General features: G+C 38.6%; 1 pseudogene across 1 annotated transcript; it reads right to left on the reverse strand.

The window, feature by feature from the left end:
- Positions 1-1,559: 1,559 nt before the first annotated feature.
- On the reverse strand, positions 1,560-3,985 carry LOC309812832 (E3 ubiquitin-protein ligase MARCHF6-like; annotated as a pseudogene). Its single transcript has one exon. The product of its transcript is annotated as an E3 ubiquitin-protein ligase MARCHF6-like (transcript).
- Between the last annotated feature and the right edge of the window lie 6,371 nt (positions 3,986-10,356).

Consider the following 10,356-nt stretch of genomic DNA (forward strand, 5'->3'; position numbering starts at 1 on the left):
TCTTTTTTTATAGCATCCTAATGTTTTTGGTTATAGGAACTTGAGATTGATAATGAAGTCCAGTGTAAAATACTTAATACATAAAATAGTGTGTAGTGTAGTAATGCATAGATTAGAGGACTGGGAATCAGAAAGTCTCAGCTGTCCTAATGTGGTTTATGTCCTTATGTAGTTTAAGTATACAGCAAAATTGAGAGAGAGAACAAGAGAGAGACAGACAGAGTCAGAGACATTGATCTTTCTCCTTTATTTCTTCAAATGTTTTCTACTTCTTTGAGACCCAGTTCAATACCTTCTTCCTCTCTCAAGGCAACTGTTATCTTCCTCTTCTCTAAATTTACCTTTTATATTTTGTAGTTTAGTACTTAGTCATTTAGTTTTTTATATTGTTCATGAATTGTTTTCATGTCTTGGTCTTGGCAACCCCGCCACACACACTGCTTACCTCCTTGTGCACTGCTAAATCTCAAACTCTTGAGTGCAGGAGTCTTGTCGCATAGGAATTTCTCCGTCATGTTCTCTGACACGTGGGCACTCAGTGACAAATACTTGAGGTTTTCTTTGGTTGCTCTATCTCTGACTCTATTTCTTGTTTGATTATATGAGTGTGCGGTATAAACAGTATAACACATATGATTTTAGCTCTTAAACCTTTGTGATAGTTATTTAAGTATTTGTAAATTTATTATGTAGTTGATATATGAAAATGAACAACTATATGTTGTAGATCAGCATAGGCCATTAGTACTGCTGGAAAAACAAACCAAGGCTCATAGTTTTTATATGAAAAGAACTTTATTAATTAAAGAAAAAATTCAGTAGATTCTGATATAGTTGCTCATGGTTTTAATCTTGTGCTTTGAAGTATTTTCTTTTTCTGGAATGAAGTTCTTGGTTGCGACTGTGTAGAAGTATGTTAATTAGATTATATTTAGTTGGTGAATTTGTGCCCACAAGAATGTGACTTTTAAAAAGTTGTAAGTTGTGCTCGGTTTGGCAGCACATATACTAAAAAGTTGCAAGTTGTACAGTTCTTGCAGATAAGATTGTTTCCTGTTTTCTTTTGCATGTTAAGTACTTTTATATATTTTTCCATGAGTAGCCTTTCAGTTTGTCCATTTGTATCATTTGACACTCAGACTTTATTTAAGTTCAGCTCTACCATCACTGGGGCTTACAAATGTTAGTCATTTGGAATGTCAAAATTTGGATTTGATCCAAGAGTTACAAATAATATAAGCCTTTATATAAATAAATCCAAATATATATTCTTAGGGGGAAAGGAATAAATAAAATACTGTGTTTATAGAGTGGTTTTAAACAGTTAGGCTTTAGAATTGCTACATGCCCAAAGTATTTCTCCAGTGAATTGCATACTGTATCAGTTCATGAATTGTGCTATAAGAAAGGTGTTTTTTTTTAAAGTGACAACTAGATTTAATAAATTAATATACGTTTTGTTTAAAGATGTACAGTGCACATTCTGTTTAATCCAAGGTTTTAGGGTATCCAGAAACTTCTGTTTACACGTATACAGACCTCAGACAGCAATGATGTCAGAGATGCAGGAAGGGCAGCAGAGCCTCGCACTGCTGCTCTCTGAATGCTGAGAACGCAAGTCAGATACATTTAACTTAAAAACAATACTGAGAGATCACTGGGGAAAACCTCCGAAGAGAGAAGTCCACAAAAAAGGACACATAAAGGCAAGGGGAAGCTCAAGGTAGCTGATACAACCACTTTATTCTTGGGATGAATGTGGAGGTGGTGGAGACGTGCTTTGTTTGCCAGATTTCCATTCATAGTTCACGAGGCGTTGGCCCACAGGGTACTTGTCATTTTTAATATGTTCATAAAGGGACTTAAACTGGCAGACCTGGAAGGACAAGATTCCCATCAATACCACGACTATCAGTAAAAGTGGAAAACCTCGCCAGTGGACCAAGTTTTGCATTTCCGCAGTTAACACCTTGTAAGGAATGATGCCGGATGTGATGATGTAAGGTACACATTAGGGAAGCAAGAGCACAGAGATCACTGGCGCTGCCAGTTTCCGAATGATATAGTGAAGGTCAGTGTTCCAGATGCCATCTGCCTAAACCTGCTCAATTACAGTTTTAAACCACCACTGAGGATCCATCAGTGTTATATAGCTGCAGATTCTCACATACAGGATTCCAGGTGCCCAGCCCTGTGATGGGAAAAAAAGAGGAGTTTGATCCAAGGGAACCCTCAGAGGAGCAACAATAACCAGCTCAAACAGGAGCCCCAGAAGAAGCAGGACGACTCCAGCCAACAGCACTGCAACTATCGAAGCCTGCATTATCATGCGGGACTACCCTTTAACCTTCTGAAGATCACTCTGCATCCCTGTGGCATCCATGTCACCAGCACCGTCCCTGCCTTTATGGTTAGCCAGCAAACGTAGAAACCATAAGCAGCTGTGTAGAGCTCATGGATTTTGGCAGTCCCTGTCCAAAATGACATTAACCGACAGCTGGCAAATACTGGTAGAATAAGGCAGATGAGGCTGGCCATCAGTAAGGTTCTTGCACGTGAAGAAAATCAACAAAAATATCCTGAGTGGGGAAATTAAAGGCCGACGGTAAGGCTGAAAGCCAGCAGGCCCTCCCTGCTGAAGTATGGCTTGGTGGGCTGCATACACACCTTGCCCCACCACAGGAATAGAATTATTATTTCAAACAGGCTGGTTATTGTTCACTGGTTGGTTTGCACTGTTCTCATTTTCTTCCTGGTCTTCCACCAAATAGGAATGAAGATCCAGCAAGTTTCCAGCAGTAACAGTCCCTGCTCACACAAGCTCCTTCAGCCACTGCTGTGTGTATCCCTGTTCAAGTAACACTGGTAAGATAACCTGAAGCAGAAGCAGCTCAAGGGACAATTCACTCAGTGGAGCATCACTGCGGAGCGTGACGCTGTATGGAAGAAAATTAGGCAGCAGACTCTTAATGACACGAATAGGTAGACAAAGCACCAGGAGCACGATGGAGCCAAAGAGAACCACTGACAAAATAAATCTTGGGAGATGCTTATAAATAGTCAAGTGAATCATTTCTTATACTGGATTTTTAAAAATCTGGATCATTCAGATTCCTTAGAAACCAAAATACACCAGGTTGAAGTACCTGTCTCAGCAACAGAATGCAGGAGGCAAAGTAGAAAACAGATACCATTCCTACCAGTTAATGCAGAAACATGATCTTTCAGAGAAGCAACAGACATTTCCAGGGAACAGATATCCAGTCACCGGCCACAAACGAGAGGGAACACTTATTTCTACCACCACTAACAAAGAGACCTTTAACAGCAATATAGCAGACCCCCAGCTAGTGACGAGACTTATGAAATTTAACAAGAGTTGCCACGCCATCATAAATTATCAGTGTTATTGCTAAATAAGTACATACCCTACTATGGTTGTGATTAGGCCTTCAAAATGAGATGCTTGGAGGTGTTCTTCAAATCCCAAATGAACGAGGGAGAAATGACCAGTGTGGTCAGGGTAAAATGCAAAACCAAGAAAGAACAGTGTGTATAAAGACACCACCCAGATGACATGCTCTGGAAACACTAGTCATCCATGAAGTCCTAGCATTCTTCCCCATGTAAACTCTTTGTAGCTCCATCCCGTTCTAAAGCATTGCAGTTCATGTGACACATCAGTTGCATTTTCCCCGCCTGTGTTGTCGTCCTCCTTGTTTTCCTCTTCCTCCTCTTCCAACTGGTCATCCTGGGCATCAGGGTTTTCCGGCACCAGTGTGTTCTTGGCTGGTGGCTTAGCATGCTGGTCGGGGGCAACATTTTCAGCACCATTTCCTCCCGCTGGAGCCTCATTTTGGTGATGCCTAACAGCACTGAAGGGCAGAGCAGCAAGTAGCATGTTGACCTCAGTACTACTGAAAATCCTGAGAATTACAGAAAGCTAACACAATAGTTGGAAAAAAAAAAAAGGCGTATACTCAGTTTAGACAATTTCAGATCGTTTTAACATTTTGACAATTTTCTGTTTTACCTCTGTACATTTTTATTTATTTAAAATTAAAGTGATATTTGTACATATGTAGTTTTGAAAATCAAATAATATTCAAGGCTTATAAAAATATCAGGCACCGTCTCTTCTCATGTCCAATTCCCAGCCTTTAGGGGCAGTCAGTTTCAATTCCTTCAGCTGTTTTTCTGATGTGTCTTTATTTTTCTAAGTCAGTTCTGCTTTTTGTTGGCTTTTCATTTTAGACAGTAGCTACTCACTTTCCTTCTAAGAAAAATGAGGATTAGTCATCTTAATCTCTCTGCCGCCTGCAAACATTTATACATATTTCCCTTTCTCTCATCTTCCTTTTATAGGATATCAGGTCTGGGGGGTAAATTCTTTATTTAGTATTTAAATTATTATGACTATGCAAATATTTTCACAGCCTTGTCACAAAATTCACTGTGATTGTATTTCCCTTCTTGTCCAACTTAATGTTTTCTCGAATAATTATCTGAGTTTGAAATTTTATGTACTTTGTGCCTATTAATTAATTTGCAATTCTCTGACGAATATAAAATATAATATGGTTGGACACATGAGATAATCTGTCAGTTCCTTTTTCTTCTTGGAGACAGCCTTCTGCCTCCTATTTAGAATGCAGACTTTCAAATAATTCTCCTGTTTTTCAGTAATCATTTTGTCTTGCTTTCAGTGTTGACCTGTGTTCCAAAGATCAGGGTCTGTGGTACACCCTCTCCAGGGATGGGGAGAAGATTGGTTTTGGGGTGAGGCCACTTAAATGAACTTTCAACCAGTCATCTCGTTTCCAGCCGCACCCTGCATTTTTGTCTTCATCATGCTACCAATACCTGAATCTCTCCAGCATGAGTCAGCTTGCTGCTTTTTTTTTTTTAATTGTGGTAATGTGGTAAAATATACATAACTCAAAATTTACCATTGTAACCATTTTAAAGTGTACAGTTCAGTGGCATTAAGTGTATTTACATTGTTGTGTAACCATTACCACTGTCCATCAATCTCCAGAACTTTTACATCATCCCTAACTGAAACTCTGTACTTATTAAACAGTAACTGCTTATTTATCCCAGCCCTTGGCCACCATTATTCTACTTTCTGTGTTTATCAGCTTGATGGCTTCTTCCTTTCAGGTTTAGGTTTCGGCTTTCTTGGTCTAGTTAGTTTAGTTACCTCTTTTTTTCCTAGCTTCCAAAATATTGTGCCTTCTCTTATTTGCTGTTGTCTTTCCCCATTCCCTTATCCTTATGGATTTTATACTCCTAAAAATTCCTTTAACTTTTTTTTTTTTTTTTTGCGGTACGCGGGCCTCTCACTGTTGTGGCCTCTCCCGTTGCGGAGCACAGGCTCCAGACACGCAGGCTCAGCGGCCATGGCTCATGGGCTCAGCCGCTCCGCGGCATGTGAGATCTTCCCAGACTGGGGCACGAACCTGTGTCCCCTGCATCGGCAGGCGAACCCTCAACCACTGCGCCACCAGGGAAGCCCTTCCTTTAACTTTTTAAGGTGAGGTTCCAGGAAGGGGTCAGGGCCAGTCGTGATTAACCGAAGGTCTACTACTCCCCACCTCCATTCCTTATTATTAGTTTTAAAATTTAGGTTTTTCTAAATTAGAAATTTAAGTGCAGGTATGTCAAACAAATAAAGGCAGTTTTGTAGCTATACTGGCTGTAAAATTAAGCTGGATAGATAGTCTGCTTCTTATTGCTGGTTCCCATTGTATTGACAGGGGTTTGATCACTCAGACCTATTGCAGCCCCACACTCTTCCTCCAGCAAACCTAAGATGGTTCCGCTGTGCTGAGACATGTTTTGTGCTACTGCAGCAGTTTCACAGCAGTGACCCTTCTGTGGGGAGGTAGACTGTTAGCTACAAATTTCTGTACAAGCCTGTTATTCAAGGTGTAATTGAGGTATTTCCTCCTCTGTGCAGCTTCTCTGACTGCCCTAGACAGAGTTAATAATGCCTTCTGTGCCATAGCACTTGTAAAAATTCTATTTTATTCTAGCGAGGTTAGATCTGTCTATTTACACTAGATATCTACCTTATGATGGTCTGTCTCCATCTTTCTTAGACCTAGTATTTCTCAAGGTTAGGAGAATACTCCCAATTTTGATACAGTTTTTGATCCATAATAAATAATTATTTACCTAATGAGTAAATAATCCACCTGGATTGGTTGAATTTCCTATTTTCTGGGACGCATGCTCTCATTGTGCCCTGTGTCACCAATGTCCACGGAAAGCTGTTCAGTGCTTTTTGCTTGATACTGCAAGTCAGTTCTGTGTAGCGATTAGAAGTGTGGCTGCCAGAATACCTAGGTTCAAAAAAAACAAGTTTCTTTTTTTTTTTGGCTGCACTCGCGTGGCATGCGGGATCTTAGTTTCCGACCAGGGATCGAACCTGTGTCGCCTGCAGTGGAAGCACAGAGTCTAAACCACTGGACCGCCAGGGAAGTCCCAAAACAAGCAGGTTTCTAATCTCTCTCTGTTTCAGTTTCTTTACCTATAAAATAGAGAGATTAATAATCATAATATCATGTAATGTCATAAAGATTAAGTTAATACATCTAAAGTGCTGGATCAGTGCCTGCTGGTACAATGTTTTGTAGTCAATCTTTTTCATCTTTATGGGGACATTGCCTGCTATGATATCATTAGAACTTGATGGAAATAGATGATATAGAAAATCAAAGTAAAATAGCAACTCTAGTTACTATTAAAATATTTAGCTCTGAATTTTCTATATGAACATGTTCTGAAATGATTTCCGTGGACAATAGCAGATTAAGGCATATAGATAATAAACTGGGAGAAGTAATGTCTTCAGTGTGTTATATACCTACTGAAATACTGTATTCTTTAAATGTATTATAAAATAACCAAACACATGGAAAAACATTTTAAACACATGGAAATACATTGAATGGCACTGGTAACGTTCATGTTCTTCTCTCTGTTTTATGCAGCCCACTAATGAATTCGATATGTGGCATAATTGTTGTCTTCTAATTTGTGAGCCTGCTCTGTTTATTTTTCTCTTCAGAGACTGTGTGCTAAGGGGAGAGAACTCTCCTCCATTCATTCAGCAGTCATGAGAAGACTTGCTCATGTGCCTAGGCATTGTGGGTAAGGGAGAATAAGGCACAGTTTTTCTTAAGAAACCATAATCTCTTCATCAATTCAGTAATATTAAAATCAGATGTTCTGGCAGAATATATTCACACTGTTTGACCAGAATTCCATTTATAATATTTTATAAATGGAATAAAAATGTGCACAGAGATTTATGTACAAGGTGTTCATTAAAATACTAATTATAAAAGCAATAAAAAAGATAGGGCTTTTGGTACATCCATTATATTTTCCAGACTTTCAATTAGAAACATGCTAATACTTAAATAATTAAACTTTTACTTAAGAAAATCTGTCCTGGTGGATTTACATGGGAGGATGGATAGAGGGTTAGGTCAGTCGAATTGCCCGATCCATTAAAAGAAGTGGTGGGGCTTCCCTGGTGGCGCTGTGGTTGGGAGTCCGCCTGCCGATGCAGGGGACACGGGTTCGTGCCCCGGTCCAGGAAGATCCCACATGCCTTGGAGTGGCTGGGCCCGTGAGCCATGGCCACTGAGCCTGCGCGTCCGGAGCCTGTGCTCTGCAACAGGAGAGGCCGCAGCAGTGAGAGGCCGGCGTACCGCAAAAAAAAAAAAAGAAGTGGTAAAGTGCTCGGGTCCGTGTTAGAGCTCCAGTACCACCACTAGTGTATGTATGACTCTGGCAAGTTGGTTGTTTAAAATTCTGTAAACCTCGGTGTTTCTCCTGTCTGTATAGTGGGTGTAATAGTAGTTTTGAAGTTTGTCGGGAGGACTAAATGAAACAGTGTATGTAACCTTAAAAATAAAACAAATAGTTCAGTAAATATTTGTGGCTTACTGTTATTGTTTTTCCTTACACTCCTTTCCTCCTTAATAGTTTTTCTGAGTAACCTTCCTCCAGTCAATCTAAACAAGGAATGGCAATATTTTGCTTGGTCTGATAATTCCCATTGCTTTGTAATATCCATCTAGAGGTTTTTGAGGCCTTTGCTAACCTCTACAGAGCTGTCACCTGTTACTTGCGTCGGCCAGTTTTGAAGAAGGGGAAATAGCAGTACATGTGTCTTGGGTTTGCCATTTTTGCTGTAAACCTTCTTTGTCTCTTTATACACATATTTACTCCCTGTTCTCTCCTGGGTATCATGTACTTTTTGTTCTTGCACCTTATTTTGATGGGGAGCCTGTTAGCTTCCTTTTTTTTTTTTTTTTTAATGTTTTGGCTGTTAACTGTAGTTTCATAGCATAAGTTACTCTTCATAACAGGGTAGTCATCCAAAGCTAGCCTTAGTTCTTTTTTAGCCCTGCTTGTCCTAGGCCTCTCATGAAACGTAAATATAGCTAGTTTGTTAGGCTGACTTGGACATGCCTCATTTAAAGAAGAGTTTGATTTTTTTGTGAACTTTTTCTTCTTACTCTCCTGAGTACAGAGCTCCTTCTGTGTTTAATATAATGTAACCAAATACAAAGGAACTTCTCCATGAGGGCTTATGGTGTCTTTTTAGAGCAGGTAGATTATGACCAGAAAAAAATTTTTTTTTTTGTTAAATGGCATAAATTTAAACACGTGGTGTTTAGTATAAGTTATGTTCTGACAGAATCCGGGAAATAACACCCAATAAATTATGACTAGTGATTAATGGAATAGCCCTCAGCTCCTAGGCAAAAATGATTTTACACACCTTGGGAGTTATGGATACTATGAAAAGTTTTTACTTTTCTTGATGATTTTTTCTACATTGATAAGTCCAGGGTATTTATAAATTATCATAAGTCAGAACTTTATATTAAAAAGAGTATTAACAGTTGAGTTTTGAAATTACTTGCCTTGGATTTAGTATTTTTTGTCATCTTAAATCCAGGAATTAATGCCATATGGTGTGCAATTAACTTTATTTTGAATCTATTTGAAGAACAAGCTGAAGGTGTTTTAATGATATCACTCAGCTAAATCAGAAGATAGGTTCCTTGGGTAAGTTGCTTAACTCTCAAGGTCTCAACAGCTTCTGTCCTGTAACATAGCTCTAACGTATTATTGTCATGAGCCCTACAATTTTGTGGCCTTTTTTATTTTCTTTCACAAATCTCTGTCGAAATTCATTTTTTTTTTCTACTGAGTTTTTAATATGATAGCTATAGATTAGATGTCAATATACATTTCTAAATGCTTGATTCTTTTTTTTTAAATTTTAATCTGAAAAGACTATCACTTTTTAAAGATTGCTCTTTTGTTTAGATTGCTCTTTTATTCATTAAAACATTCAACTCTATATGGTAACTGGCTCCTGGGGTTAAAAACATAGATATTTAACCCGCCATTTTCACACTCCCCACAAACCTTATATTACATTTATATTGACAAGTAATAAAATTAACAGATTTGAGCTTTAACATTCTAAACAGTGGAAAAAGCATTACTGAACTATAAAATGGCCATGCAGAGAAATCTGGCAGAGGGAGAGGAGTGTATTTTACATACTGAAAAATCAGCCTGTGGCAATCAGGCACTGACTTGCTCTGCACTGTTTTAACAGAGAATTGAATGGTTTTGTTATACAAATATTTTACTGAATTATTTGCTAAAACAAAATAGGAATGTTTAAGGCCTTTTGATGATAATTTAAAATTTTTTGACCTTAAAATAACCCTTAAGAGGAGGAGGGACTCCTTGGTTATAGAACCCCAAGTGAAAAGCTCCTGCTGGGAAGAAGGTGCTTGGGAATACAGCGAGGTTGATTTCAGGCATGTTGGGATAATTTTTCTTACCTTAATGATACTTACTCCTTGCACATACGTATTTTCTTGTGTCATCACTTCTCCTTGTCTGTGTTCCTTTGAAATAAATCTAAAACTGATAAGACATTTCTCATATTCCAAATGAGGAAAATTATTATCCAAAATTTATAGAAATCAGGTTTCCAAAACTTCACAGGATAAATCCGTTGGTTAAAAGTGAACATTACTTTTGTGTTTCTTTGGAGAGATTAAAAACAGAATCTTTTTCCCCTGTGGGGGTGGGGTAGGTGAGAATGGATGTTCCCCCTGCCTGATTGTTCCCGTCACAATTCTTGGTGGCAGTAAAAACCAGTAAAAGCATATCGTGTATTTTAAGAGGATATTGGATAGAGCTCAGTGGCTCATCAAATTGTTTTGAGAGTTAGAGAACCAGATTCAGGGCTGAGCAGCCAGAAACAGTGCCCAAAATCACATTGCACAACGATTCCCATGAGGTTGC

This window comes from Mesoplodon mirus (assembly GCF_964341445.2).
Source record: "Mesoplodon mirus genome assembly, chromosome: 11".
NCBI classification, from domain to species: Eukaryota; Metazoa; Chordata; class Mammalia; order Artiodactyla; family Ziphiidae; genus Mesoplodon; species Mesoplodon mirus.